Source organism: Crocodylus porosus, unplaced genomic scaffold, assembly GCF_001723895.1.
Source record: "Crocodylus porosus isolate Cpor-Errol unplaced genomic scaffold, CroPor_comp1, whole genome shotgun sequence".
In the NCBI taxonomy this organism is placed as follows: Eukaryota; Metazoa; Chordata; order Crocodylia; family Crocodylidae; genus Crocodylus; species Crocodylus porosus.
In genome coordinates, this window is record NW_017728949.1 from 61,953,598 (window position 1) to 61,965,529 (window position 11,932).

The following is an 11,932-nucleotide window of genomic DNA, read 5'->3' on the forward strand; positions in this document are numbered from 1 at the left end:
TGGTATGATGGACAGCACAGGCAGCATTGCATTACCCAGTGCATGTGGTCTGTTAAGCAGCAGTGAAGCAGTTAAGCATTCATAGGTTTTTTGCTGCTCATTCCACACATTGCAGCAAATAATCCTTTACAATATCACAACTGGTTGCTGTTATAAAGCGATTGGGGCTTCAAACAGGGAATAAGCAGCAGGAACAGATGAACTCTTAAGAAACCCAGACAGCGTTTATATGCCAATAGCCTCAGCAATAAAAAGTGGAGGGAAGAAAATACCTGACACACAGACAAAATTGCTTCTAAGTGGAATATTTTCAAAGCACCCCACAAGGCATCAAGCTGCGCTTTAATGGCAAGAGGTTTTGTTTAGTAAAAGGTCCATTGAGACCACCAGAATCATTTCATTTAAGAGTAGTTCAGATTGGAACAAGCAAAATATAGCATTGCTTTCCTTGTTCTTATCACAGTCTTAGTGGCCACGGTGCCTAACTCTCACTGTGGTACCTGGGGACTGGCTCGGGCAAAGCTGACCTGCACTCCTGGCAGTGAAAGTATGCTTGCAGCTAGCCTTGAATATGAAGAAGTAATTGCTCGTTTCCCTGGTTGTCCACAAGCAAACAGATCTGCTTGCGTGCTAGGGCTCCAATTCTGAAACTCAGAGCATGCAGACGAAGTGCTATAGCCCTGGGCTGCAGACTGCAGAACTGGGACTTAACCTCGTCCCGGACACTTTGGACTTCTTGTTTTCATCCCCTGCTTTCCTTACTTCCTTCCCTTTTCTACTCTCTCCTGGTTGTAAAATTCCTCTTTCTTCTCTAGTCCCTCCACTTGTTTAGCACTACCTTTGTCTCTCTCTCTCTCTTTCCCTGCACACATTCTCCCCCTTGCTGGTTTGAGAGCTTTCTCCCCTGCAGCTACTGCTGTCAGGATTTGCCCCACAACACTAAATAAGACGACACTGCATCAGCTCATCTTATTTCCTACCATTTCAATCGTTCAAGTCTGTGTGGCGCTACCACCAGCGAGTATCCTACCTCCCACACTCAGTCTGGGGCATCAGCTACTCCTAACTCCATAGCAGACATCCTACAGGCAAGCCTCAAGCCCAGATGTCTTGGGGTTCAGATGCCCCCTGGTCTCTCTTTCTCCAGCCAAAAGGTGAAAGGAGCAAGCCGGGGGAAAGCCTGAAAGCAATTCCCCATCACCATAAATTGTGTGGCTGACATACTTGCATTTGGAGACTCTCGTAGGGATCAGCCAGTCCACAGACTTGAATGACTGACCTCTACTAGTTTGAAATTTGAAACTTAATTTGGAATCGATTTGGCCCTGGAAACAATTTAATTAAGAAAAAATTCCTACCATTTAAATACATCTCTATTGCTGAAATAGTAATAGGAGAGTTTCATGCTGCAATCATTTATGCGCATATGTATAGCATTAATAGCTGCCTTAATTTGACTTGAGAAAGCAGTCTGGGATAGTGCTTTATCTAGGACACTATGCAAAGTACGTAAATGAAGGGAAACAAACATTTCAGTCTTAATTTTGAATATGATTAGCCCCAATAAAGTCCACTGAATCACTCACAGGACATAAAAACAGGTATGCACATATATCTTTGAAAGATCAGGGTCTTAAGCTATACAGGTCACTACTTGCAGCTGAAGCATATTATGCTACACATACCACTGATTAATCTGCAAGAACAAGCTGTAATTCTTGTTGTCATCCAATATAAAATGAAGACCTAATTAGAAATGTAATCAATCTGGCCTTCACCAGAAGTTTGTAATAAAAGACTAAACAAATCAATAACATATAAAATGGTGATGCATATCATTACTTCCTCATAGCATTCACTTGGAGAAGCAGCCGGAATATCTGAGAGAACACACCCATTACAAGTCCATAGGAAAAAAAAGATACAAAGAGTTAATTTTTTGGTTTGTTCGTAGGGCAACAAACCATTAAAAATGGGAGATGGCTGCATATGCAACTGCAAAAGCACATTCTTAAAAATGACATGTCTACAGGCACGACAGCTCAGCCTGTAGCTCAAACTGCCTTTGTGCCTTTTCAGACTGAGGTTTCATTAATTGTCATGTTAGTGCAGTGATTTTGGCTCAGAAGCTCCTTTAAACTATTCAACAGATGGCTGATTTTAAAGACAAGAGGTTAACATATTTCCAAACATAACTGTGTGTGGTCCAATGGCTTCTGAAGGGGCTCCCTTCCCGTCAGAGCTGCTGCTTTCTAGACTTCTTTTACAATAGGGTCCAACCGTCCACAGCACTTTCCAATAAACTCCCTATCTCCTCCTCATGGTCCAGTTGTTATAACATGCCCCATTTTGGGGGCCACAAGAAACAAAGACAAATAAAACAGCAGTCAGGGCAATAAACTTAAATACGATACTCCACACAAGAGTGCTGAGTTCAGTACAAAAACGTTGTTCCTACATAGTGATGATATCCAATGTCATCTTGTTATTTTAGTCCCCATTTGGGGAGTGGGGGGAAATGCAACAGAATATTACATATTAAGAGCAAGCCCTTACTTCCTCACGTAGCATATCTGTTTTACAATCCAAGGAAGCTGTTCATTTCTTTGTAAGCGATTTATAAGATACCCATCACCGTTGACACTGTTACACTCGTGCCATAAATTCCTAGTGGAAATGATGATGATGGCGATAAAGGCGCTATCAGTGTTATATTTCCCCAGGGCGCCTCGAAACCTGGAGCACATCTGAGCATTTAAAGCTCAGGCCCATCTTTGCATTTATGCTTCTCCAAACAAGGAGAGCAAGTCAGCACTTTCTGCTGGAAAGACTTACTCTGATTTCACACAACAGCGTAACCCTGCTGAAAAAGGTTTACGCGCCCCAAGGCAAGGATGAACATGCCTGCTCCGCTGTTCCTCCTGCTTAAGTGTATGCCTTCTTCCTACAGCCCGTTTCCTTTCTAGCAGGCTCTTTGAGGGCTCTTACCCCACCTCTGCACTGAGTGATTTAAAAAAAAATTTTTTTTAATTCGCATCCAAGGCCAAGTTAGCCAAAACTTCTTCCGAACCCGTGAGTCCAGAAGCACAGGTGGCCCTGCTACCAGCAAGCATCCGCCACCCGCACCTGGGGCTTCAGATGTTTCCAAAACCCTCTGGCGGGCGCCCTACTTGCAGGCCCGAGCCCTCGAGTTTTGCCCTCAGCCCTCGGGCCCTCGAAGCGAGCAAGGCCCGGCGCCGCTCAGCCGGGCGCGGCGGCGCGCTGGGCTCCTTTCCGAGGGCGCCGCGGGGTGCCACGCGACAGAGACGAAGCGAGCACGATTCACCACAGGAGTGGGCTGGGTTAAAAACATCCAGCCCTTTTTTCAACCGAAGACGCGCTCCAGCATTTTCCCCCTCGCCCAGATAAAACAGAAAGCCCGCGCAGCCCTAGGGAAGCCGGGCTGGAAGCGGCCTCGCAAGGCGGCCGGCCCAGCCCCAGGGGGAGCCAGAGCGGGCGCCCCCGGGCTGCAGAGGGCCGGTGCCCGGTGCGGGACGCCCGGGGCCGAGCGGCACGCCCCCGCGCAGGTTCCGGGATCCGGGACGCACCCGCGGCTTCGCGCCACGCCGCCGCCGCAAGCCCCTGCCGGGCTGCAGCCCCCAGGCCCCGGCTCACCTCGCCCCGGCCGAGTCGGCAGCACCCTGCCCAGCTGCCACGTGGGCTCGGGGGAGGAGGAGGTGGAGGAAGGGGCGGGGGGGGCACTCCCAACGCGGCCAACCCGGGAGCACCTCTGCCCGGGGCTGCTTCGCAGAGAGGCGAGCTGCCGGGCCCGGGCGCTGCTGCCCCTGCTGTGAGACGGGCCAGGGCTGGGAGCAGCGAGCACAGGCGCCCCCGCCCTTGCTCCTCCTTTAGAGAGCTCCGTTTCTGATCGGGGAAGATCACAGAGGCAGCCGGCCGAGGGGAGCCGGGCAGCAGCAGGGCAGTCTTTCTGGCTAGGGCAAAAGTGAAAGAAAACCGGTTTCCGCAGGCTGCAGCCTGGAAGAGTCGGCTCAGAAACGCTCCCGGCCCGGGTGAAAGTGCCAAAAGCACCCACGGCCTTTACTGGTAAGGTGTTGGCATGCTGGGGCAGATGGCAGGGACCCCGGCCCCTTCCCCAAGGCACGCGTGCCAAGCAGAACGCCTTTTCGTGCCACTCTGGCGCCTGTGCCAGGAAGTGCCTACCCCCAGCCTAATCCATCCTGAACGTCCCAGCAGTTTGCGAGATTTTTCACACTCATGTTCATCAGTGTGCACAGAGGCAGCTCCTGGATGCGAAGAAACTACCTGCAGCAGCTATTTCAAAATAGTTCCCCGTGTGGACTGGAGGGCTTGTCAACTGGGAATGAAGGCACCCTTGTTCCCCACCATGGCCAACCCATGCCTCTTGAGTCTTAGGGGGGCCACCTGAAGCTGGTGGCAGCATTGGCAGCAGGGGCAGGGCTGGCAAGCACTTGCAGAAGCTGCCAGCAGCATTGGCAGGAGGGACGGCCTTGTCAAGGGGGCACATGCCCCCCCACCAGTTGCTTATGTTCCCCACAACAAATGTCCACGGAAGGGAGCAATTACAGGCCAGGCTCACACCCAATCTTGTTTCCTAATACCTTCCTCATCTGGGACTTCTCTATGCCAGGACCTTCAGGAATATTTGTAAAGGTGTGAATTTAAAGTGGATTACTTAAACTGCATTAAGCCCCTGTAGAGCGATGACTCAGAATTCAAGTGGCCTTCATTCAAGTCAGCTTAAATTCACGGTGGAAGCAAATTAAACTAAATCAAAGTAAGGTCACTACAATTCTGAATAAGACTGTCTTCATCTACAGTTAGTGTCATTTAAATAATCGATTTTAGGAGTTAATTCGGGTCAACTTTTCTGAGCAGCCCTTCCAAAGAGCCCCAAAGCTGTGGCTCCAGGCAGAGACAGTGAAATGGGTTCAGAGTAGTGCACGGAGGAGTACAAAACTCCACATGGGAGGGCTCCTGACGAAGAGAGAGAACTGCCAGGGTCTGTGGAAGTAGGGGAACAGTGAATGTAAAATACCTTGACTTTAGGAAGGCTTTTGGCATTGTCTCCCATCATGTTCTCATTAATCAGGTCAGGAAATACACAGATACCCAACTGCTTGGGTCATCATGCTCAACAGAGATTCACCAACAGCCCAATATCTAGTTGGGAGGAGGGATCAAATGGGATTCCACAGGCATCTGTCCTGGGTCTACATATTTATTTCATATATTTAACATCTTTATTAACAATTTAGATAATGGGACTGCTTAGCAAATCTGTGGATGACACCAAGTTGGGTGGAGTTGTAGACACTGAAGGGCAGGGGAAAGATCCAGAATGACTTGGATAGACTGGAAAAATAGTCCACAATCAATCCGATGAAATTCAACAGCACGGTCCAGCACTTGGGATGGAATAATTGCATGGAGAAATGCAGACTGAGGTGGGCTAGGCTACAGTACTGGAGAAGGACTCAGCTGAATCTGAGTCAACAATGTGTTCTTGTTGCAAAAAAAAAAAGTCATCGCACTGGGTTGTGTAAACAGGACTGTCTCTTGCAGAGCAAGGAAAGTGAGCCTCTTGTTCTCTTTGGCACTGGTAAGGCCACACCCAGACTGCTGTGTCTAGTTTTTGGCCCCATACTTCAACAAAGATGTGGACAAGTTGGAAAGAATCCAGCAGAGAAGTCTGGGAAACACAATTTATGGAGTGAGGCTGAAAGAATTAGGATTATTTAGTCTGGAAAAGAGAAGACCGAGGGGGGACTGGATAAGAGTCTTCAAATACCTAAAGGGTTATTATAATGAAGACTGAGATGGGCTTTTCTCTGTGGCTGTAGGCAAAATGTGGCCTGCAAGCCCGATGTGGCTGCCAGGCCATTATATCCGTGGGCCCCCTAAAAAATTTAGAAAGTTAATAGTTATCTGCCCCTGGCTGCGTGTCATGCGGCCCTCGATGGCTTGCCAAAACTCAGTAAGTGGCCCTCTGCCCAAAATGGTTGCCCATCCCTGCCATAGAGGATGGAACTAGATGCAATGGCCTCAAACTGCAACAGAGGACATTTAGGCAGATTAGATGACTTCATGATCGTGGGAAAGGGGCTGGAAGGGACCTCGTGATCCACACCACTGGATCGGTCTATAGGAGATGTAAATTTCTGAAAATGTCTCCTGCTCTTCCAGCCTGCCTCCCTTTAAAGACTCACATTCCTTATGAACAAGAGATATGGATCCAGATTGGTATCACTATCCCCGGGGTGCGGAGCAGGCATGCTTTAGCACTATGGGACCAAGATGTGGGCAACTGCCATCTAATCTAGGAACTGGCTGTTAGAGGACGGGGTCTGGAAGTACCAAGGGTCATGGAGTTGGAGTCCAGAACCAGGAAGAAGGATGAAGTCAGGAAACAAGACCCAGGGCACAGAAAACCAGGAGCAAGGAGCCAGAAGTCCAGTGCTAGAGAGGGAGGTATTTCTCTTGTTGAGTCGCTTGCTGGCCAGTGAAAGGACCACTGCTTAAAAACAGACAACCATATCCAGCAGACAACTGGGGCCAGATGGGGGTAGGCAGGCCACTAGCAACCAGGCCAACTCGAGTAACTAGAGCCAGCTGGTGGCAGTATGGCCCATGGCAAATCCTCACACTCCTCAGGACCTTCCTTCTTGCAGGCACGTAGGCTTCTGTACATTTATTTAAGAGCAAAACAAATTGCTAAATCACCCATGCAATTCTCAACATCAGCATGTGAACCATATGACAGATGTCAGCCTCCTTACCTGTGGGATCACTGGCAGATGCTCACATACTGAGATGAAAAAAGTTGTAAAAAAACAAAACAAAACAAAAAAAATCCTATAAAAGAACAGAACATATTCCTAATATAGCATACACTAGAGAAAAACCAACATGTCCCCACATGAATTTACTCATAGCTGGAAGTTTAATACGATAGGGTGATTTTACATGCAGTTTACCATACCTTTTTAAAACTTTTTTCTAGAATGCTTGTGCAGTGCTTCTTGGCAGGGTATCCGTGTCATCACAAATAGCTTTACAGGTTTCAGGAAGTGGAAAAAGACTTTCAAGCTGCCTGGAGTGACTCTGTATGACAAAGCTGGATCTCTGGGTAGAAATAGATGTTGCTGAATTAAGTGGATCAGCTGTGACAGGATGTGCTTCACTGGGTGAAACACATCACCTGTTGTTGCCCATTGTCCTGCAGCATGAACAGGTGGGATGCCAGGGTCACCTCTCAGTAAGTGGGACAAGCTAAGCAGGCACATCCAGAGCTTAGGAGCCCAATCCCACCCAGGAATTCCCAGGGTGTACAGGATCAGGCCCCACAAGCCTCCAGAGCACCTGTTGAGGGCAGATGGAGAGTGCAGGTAGTGCCAGACTGACCACACTCTCCCACCATAAAGCAAATAAACATCTGTTGCAATAAAGCAGCACAAATTATTAGTACCTTTTATGATAACCTTGCTATGGCACAACAAAAACCACGGACATCTTTTTGGTTTTGTGTTGTGCCACTATAAAAATCGTTATGGTGGCACATAGGACAAGTCAGTTTCTGCCCTAGAATAGAGCTCCACAGTTTTTTAAATCTGATGTCAAATAGTAACATTTTTTCATCTGAAGATATTTATAACACCAGGGTTGTGTTTAACTAGGGTCCTGATTTAATTGGATATTTACATTCCTCTCCCTCTTTTTTTAAATGTATGAAGAAATAACTCAAAGGAAGGAACATGCTTACCTAATACTAATGCTCTTTTGAATGAAGAGATGATGGGGCTTGGCTGGTTGTTTCAGAATTTCTTAGGCAGTTCTGATATCTCTACAGTTAGACCTGTAACAAAGCAACTTTCTGTAACTGGCAAAGTAAGTTGAAGAAAACGCAGCATAAAGGTTAAACAAAGGCCTCCTTTTAGATTGTTTTTGCTGAGCCTACCCATTACAATTATCCCTACTCCTTGCAATTATCCTGAAATAGTGTCCATGCTTCCCATTCATAGTGCATCTCTAAATAAAAACTAAGAAGAGCATAGGGAGATAAGAGGGGTTTTTTGCAGAGTGCTCTGGGTACAAAATAAATGTTTCTTTAGCAGTTGCATATGTACTTGACCAAGATACTGCTCTGTTTAGCCAAAGAACTATTTATAAACCACTGCAAAAAAATCATGGCATGTGTTAGTTTTAATAGGTGCTGGTCTGGTGTTTTGATCTAACAAGCAACAAAAAGGCACTGTATTTTTTGCCTTTGTATAGTAGCACTGATAATCATATTTGACCATGAGGAAAAATCATTATATGTAGGCAACTGTGAAAGCTAACATGTGTTTAATGGCACAGCTTGTACTTCTGTACCTCTGCCAGCTTACCTCTCTCAAATAACAACTTTAAAGGTTATGCCGTCCAGAGAATATTATCCCTTCTGCAAAAAGGCACCTGCCTACAGTATAATACTAGTGTGGTGAACTGTGTCAGCAGACATAAATGTAACTTATGGCTAGGGATATGACAACACAAGTTTACAAGCTGGTAAGACAGCTAAACTGGCATATACCAGATACCCTCAGGCAGCACTAGTATGTCTACTGCCCAACCACGGATTTGCTAATCGGTGGCAGCAATGTCTAACTACTACAACAGTATCATACTTGGGGTCTTGTGTATGAGGTACATAGCAGTATTCTCCAATAAAAGGATCCCCAGCTGAGAAAACGTTACTCAAGACAGGAAGGAAAGAGCAGTTGTGATTTGGTAACAGGAGAATTTAAAACAATGGGTCAGACGCTGTAGAAATTCTGCAAGGGTTTTGCACGACAGAGTTGGCTGTGTACGCCACAGAGAAGGATCAGGCACAGAGTTTCTCTGGACATGACAGATGTTGACAGAGGCACAAACAACTTTGGTAAAATAGATTCCAAAGAAAATATTAAAGAGAGAAAACATGGAAAAGGTCAAACTGAGTGACCGTTACAGAAAGGGATAGAAGTTCCTTGCCAAAGCAGGGGAGGGACTTTCAAATATAGTATTATCCCAATGAGCAAACGCAGGTTGTTTGGAGGACGGTCTTTTTTGCCAATAGTCCTGGTGAACCATGATAAAGAAAATACTATGTCAGACTATTAAAATTGATAAATGTTCACTGAGAAAACATCCTACCATCTCTATAGTGAAAGTCATTGCGAGCACCAATAATTCCTTATTAGCCACTATCACTTCAGTCACTAAGCGATTCCAAAAAGCTGCTCTTTCATGCTTTCAAGGCAATACATAACAGACATGGACAACGTAGAACCACTTGCTTCAAAGAACCGGAGCTTCACTGATACACAGAAGAACAACAGATGATTTTTGAAGACATAACACTGCTTTTTAAAGCTGAGATAAAATTTAGTCTTCCTTTTTCTATCTACCAGCAAAAGCCACAGACATGCTGAAAGAGCCTGTCCATCTTAAACTTCTTTGTAGACTAGAACAAAACCAGGTTAACATGACAGTAACAAGGCCTAGAACCTCCATGTTGCCTTGACCTAACCTTGGAAGTGTAGATGAACCAGCTCCAGCATTCTTTCTCAGTACTCAAGACTAATCCGAATCTCTCCCCTGGAGAAATCCTTACCTACTCAATAGTGACAAGGGCATTGACAAATGTCCTTAATGACCAGCACTGGCGGCCTGCCTCTTGCCAGATGCACAATCCTACAGTATAATGCTTATGCAACGGAGTCTGATCTGCAGAGAAGAGCAGTTGTAAGACAGGAAGAATGAGAAAAGCAGAGCTTTCTGGGAAACAGGTGTTTCAGAATGTACCTGGTATGAGTCCAGACATAGATAGCATAAAGGTAAATTTGTCCAAGCAGAAACCATGGTCAAAATTCCAGGTAGTCCCCTAAGGAAAGTGTTTAGGTTTATATCAAGGAGCTACATATAAGCAAGTAGGAAACTAGGAGAGTTAATGATCAAGTCAGGACATAAAGGCTTCTGCATACAACTCCCCTGTCTTGAGTCTTTCAGACTTTTTACTCTCAAACAGGCTTTCTGAAAGTTCCAGGATGTAGCAAGTCTAATATACTGCCTCACCTGAAGAAAACATAAGCTAATGGGTATTTTAATTCCCCAAATGCACAAATATTTGTAATTAAGTGATAATCCAAGTGTCTATGCCTCAAATGTTGGAGTGCTTCAAAGAGGCTTCTTTCATAGTCCTTTGGAGAGGGGAGTTGATGGCAATTGAGTTTTCAGGTCTTTCATCGGATCCCCTTTTTTTTTTTGAATGTTCATCTGTTTGATAGCCAGGGAGAGTCACTGAGCCAGTAGTGATAGTGAGTGGGACACTTTTACTGCAAGTAAACCTGCTAAAGAAAAATAAGATTGTGATCTTTGCAAAAATAGGAAATCTGTCAGTTTGTTTGTAACATTCCCTCCCTTGGATTTAGCACAAGCACTGAAAGTGTTATATTATCACTGCTTGTCAAAAAAATTGTGGACAAGCAAGTGGGCAGGTAGAATTTTACAAGCCTAGAGGATCGGGTGCTATTGTACGAAACCACCATGTTTAATTGTACTAAGCAAAAGGCAGGGTATTAAAATAAGGAATGCAAGCAGCAGTTTAATACATCAGATGCTGTATAACTGTATCAAGCCCCCTTGTTGAATTCTTGCCACCAGTTTGCACAAAAGGATTTAACATGCACATTATCTGATGGGTTTAACAGTGTAAGTGTGATGATGTGCCTGAACCTGAAGGACAGCCCTGCAATGGGGAGTGTACAAAAGGTTACTTACCAGAGGGACCAGTCCAGTATACATCTAGCTTCTGAAAGAAAAACATATATACTTCATTTTTAGTTTCCATCAGAGACAAGGATTTCCATTTGGGAGATTTGGCTGATCTAGTTCTCAAGATAGAAAGCAGCACAAAACAGTATACAATTATATTGTAGGAAACAGTCCTCCACTGATGGGGGTGATGGATGAGATGACAAACACTTGGTCTTTTCCAGACTATTTCCTAGAATGGCCAGGCTGTGAATCACTCCACTTACATAAGTCACTGAACTGAAGCCACAGAATGGTTCACCAAATGAAGTACAGGAAAAATGCCAAGTTAGAGGGATATTGTATTGCTCTAAATAAACTGACATAATCCTAACAAGTCATGTTAATGGAAAACTGATTAGAGTTCTTAGAGAAAAAGCTAAAGCTAACTTAATAGATTATTATTTTTGCTGTAATGCTAGCTCAATGAATAACTTATTTTGCAACATTTTTTCAACCAAAATGTTGACCAATTCCCCTACTTTCATGATAACTTTAGTATTTGACATGCTTTCTTTTAAATCATACAACAGCCGTATACTACAAATTTAAATGTCAACTCTGCCTTGTTTCCAGTTTAAAAAAACAATTAAAACAACTAAAAATAAATTAATCACCAAAATAAGCAAATACAATGATGAGAGACAGACCACAGGACTGCTGAGATACTACTTTCTCAGACTCATTTCAGAATACATCTACCAGGTATGACTTTGCTTTATGTTTTTTTTTAAATTCCTATGGTAGTTGCATGTTAACATACCTTGTGTCATGCTTTACAAATTTTAATACAGTAATATTATATAATAAAAGTGATGTTCCACATTAATATTCCTCTAGATAATACACTCATCCTCTGTTTTTGAAATAAGTATTTCTCATTGCATGATATTATTGGGCAAAAACAAACGAGGTGTATAGCAGTACACAGCCTAAAGGGGAATGGAGTTTACCTTACTCTGTGTGTCAGCGCTGAATTTATTTCCATCAAGTCTATTTTTATGCAGTCAAATAAGTCATCAGATCTCTATATTTCTTAAAATCAAATACTTTTGTTACTGAAAATGGTCTTGGAATTACA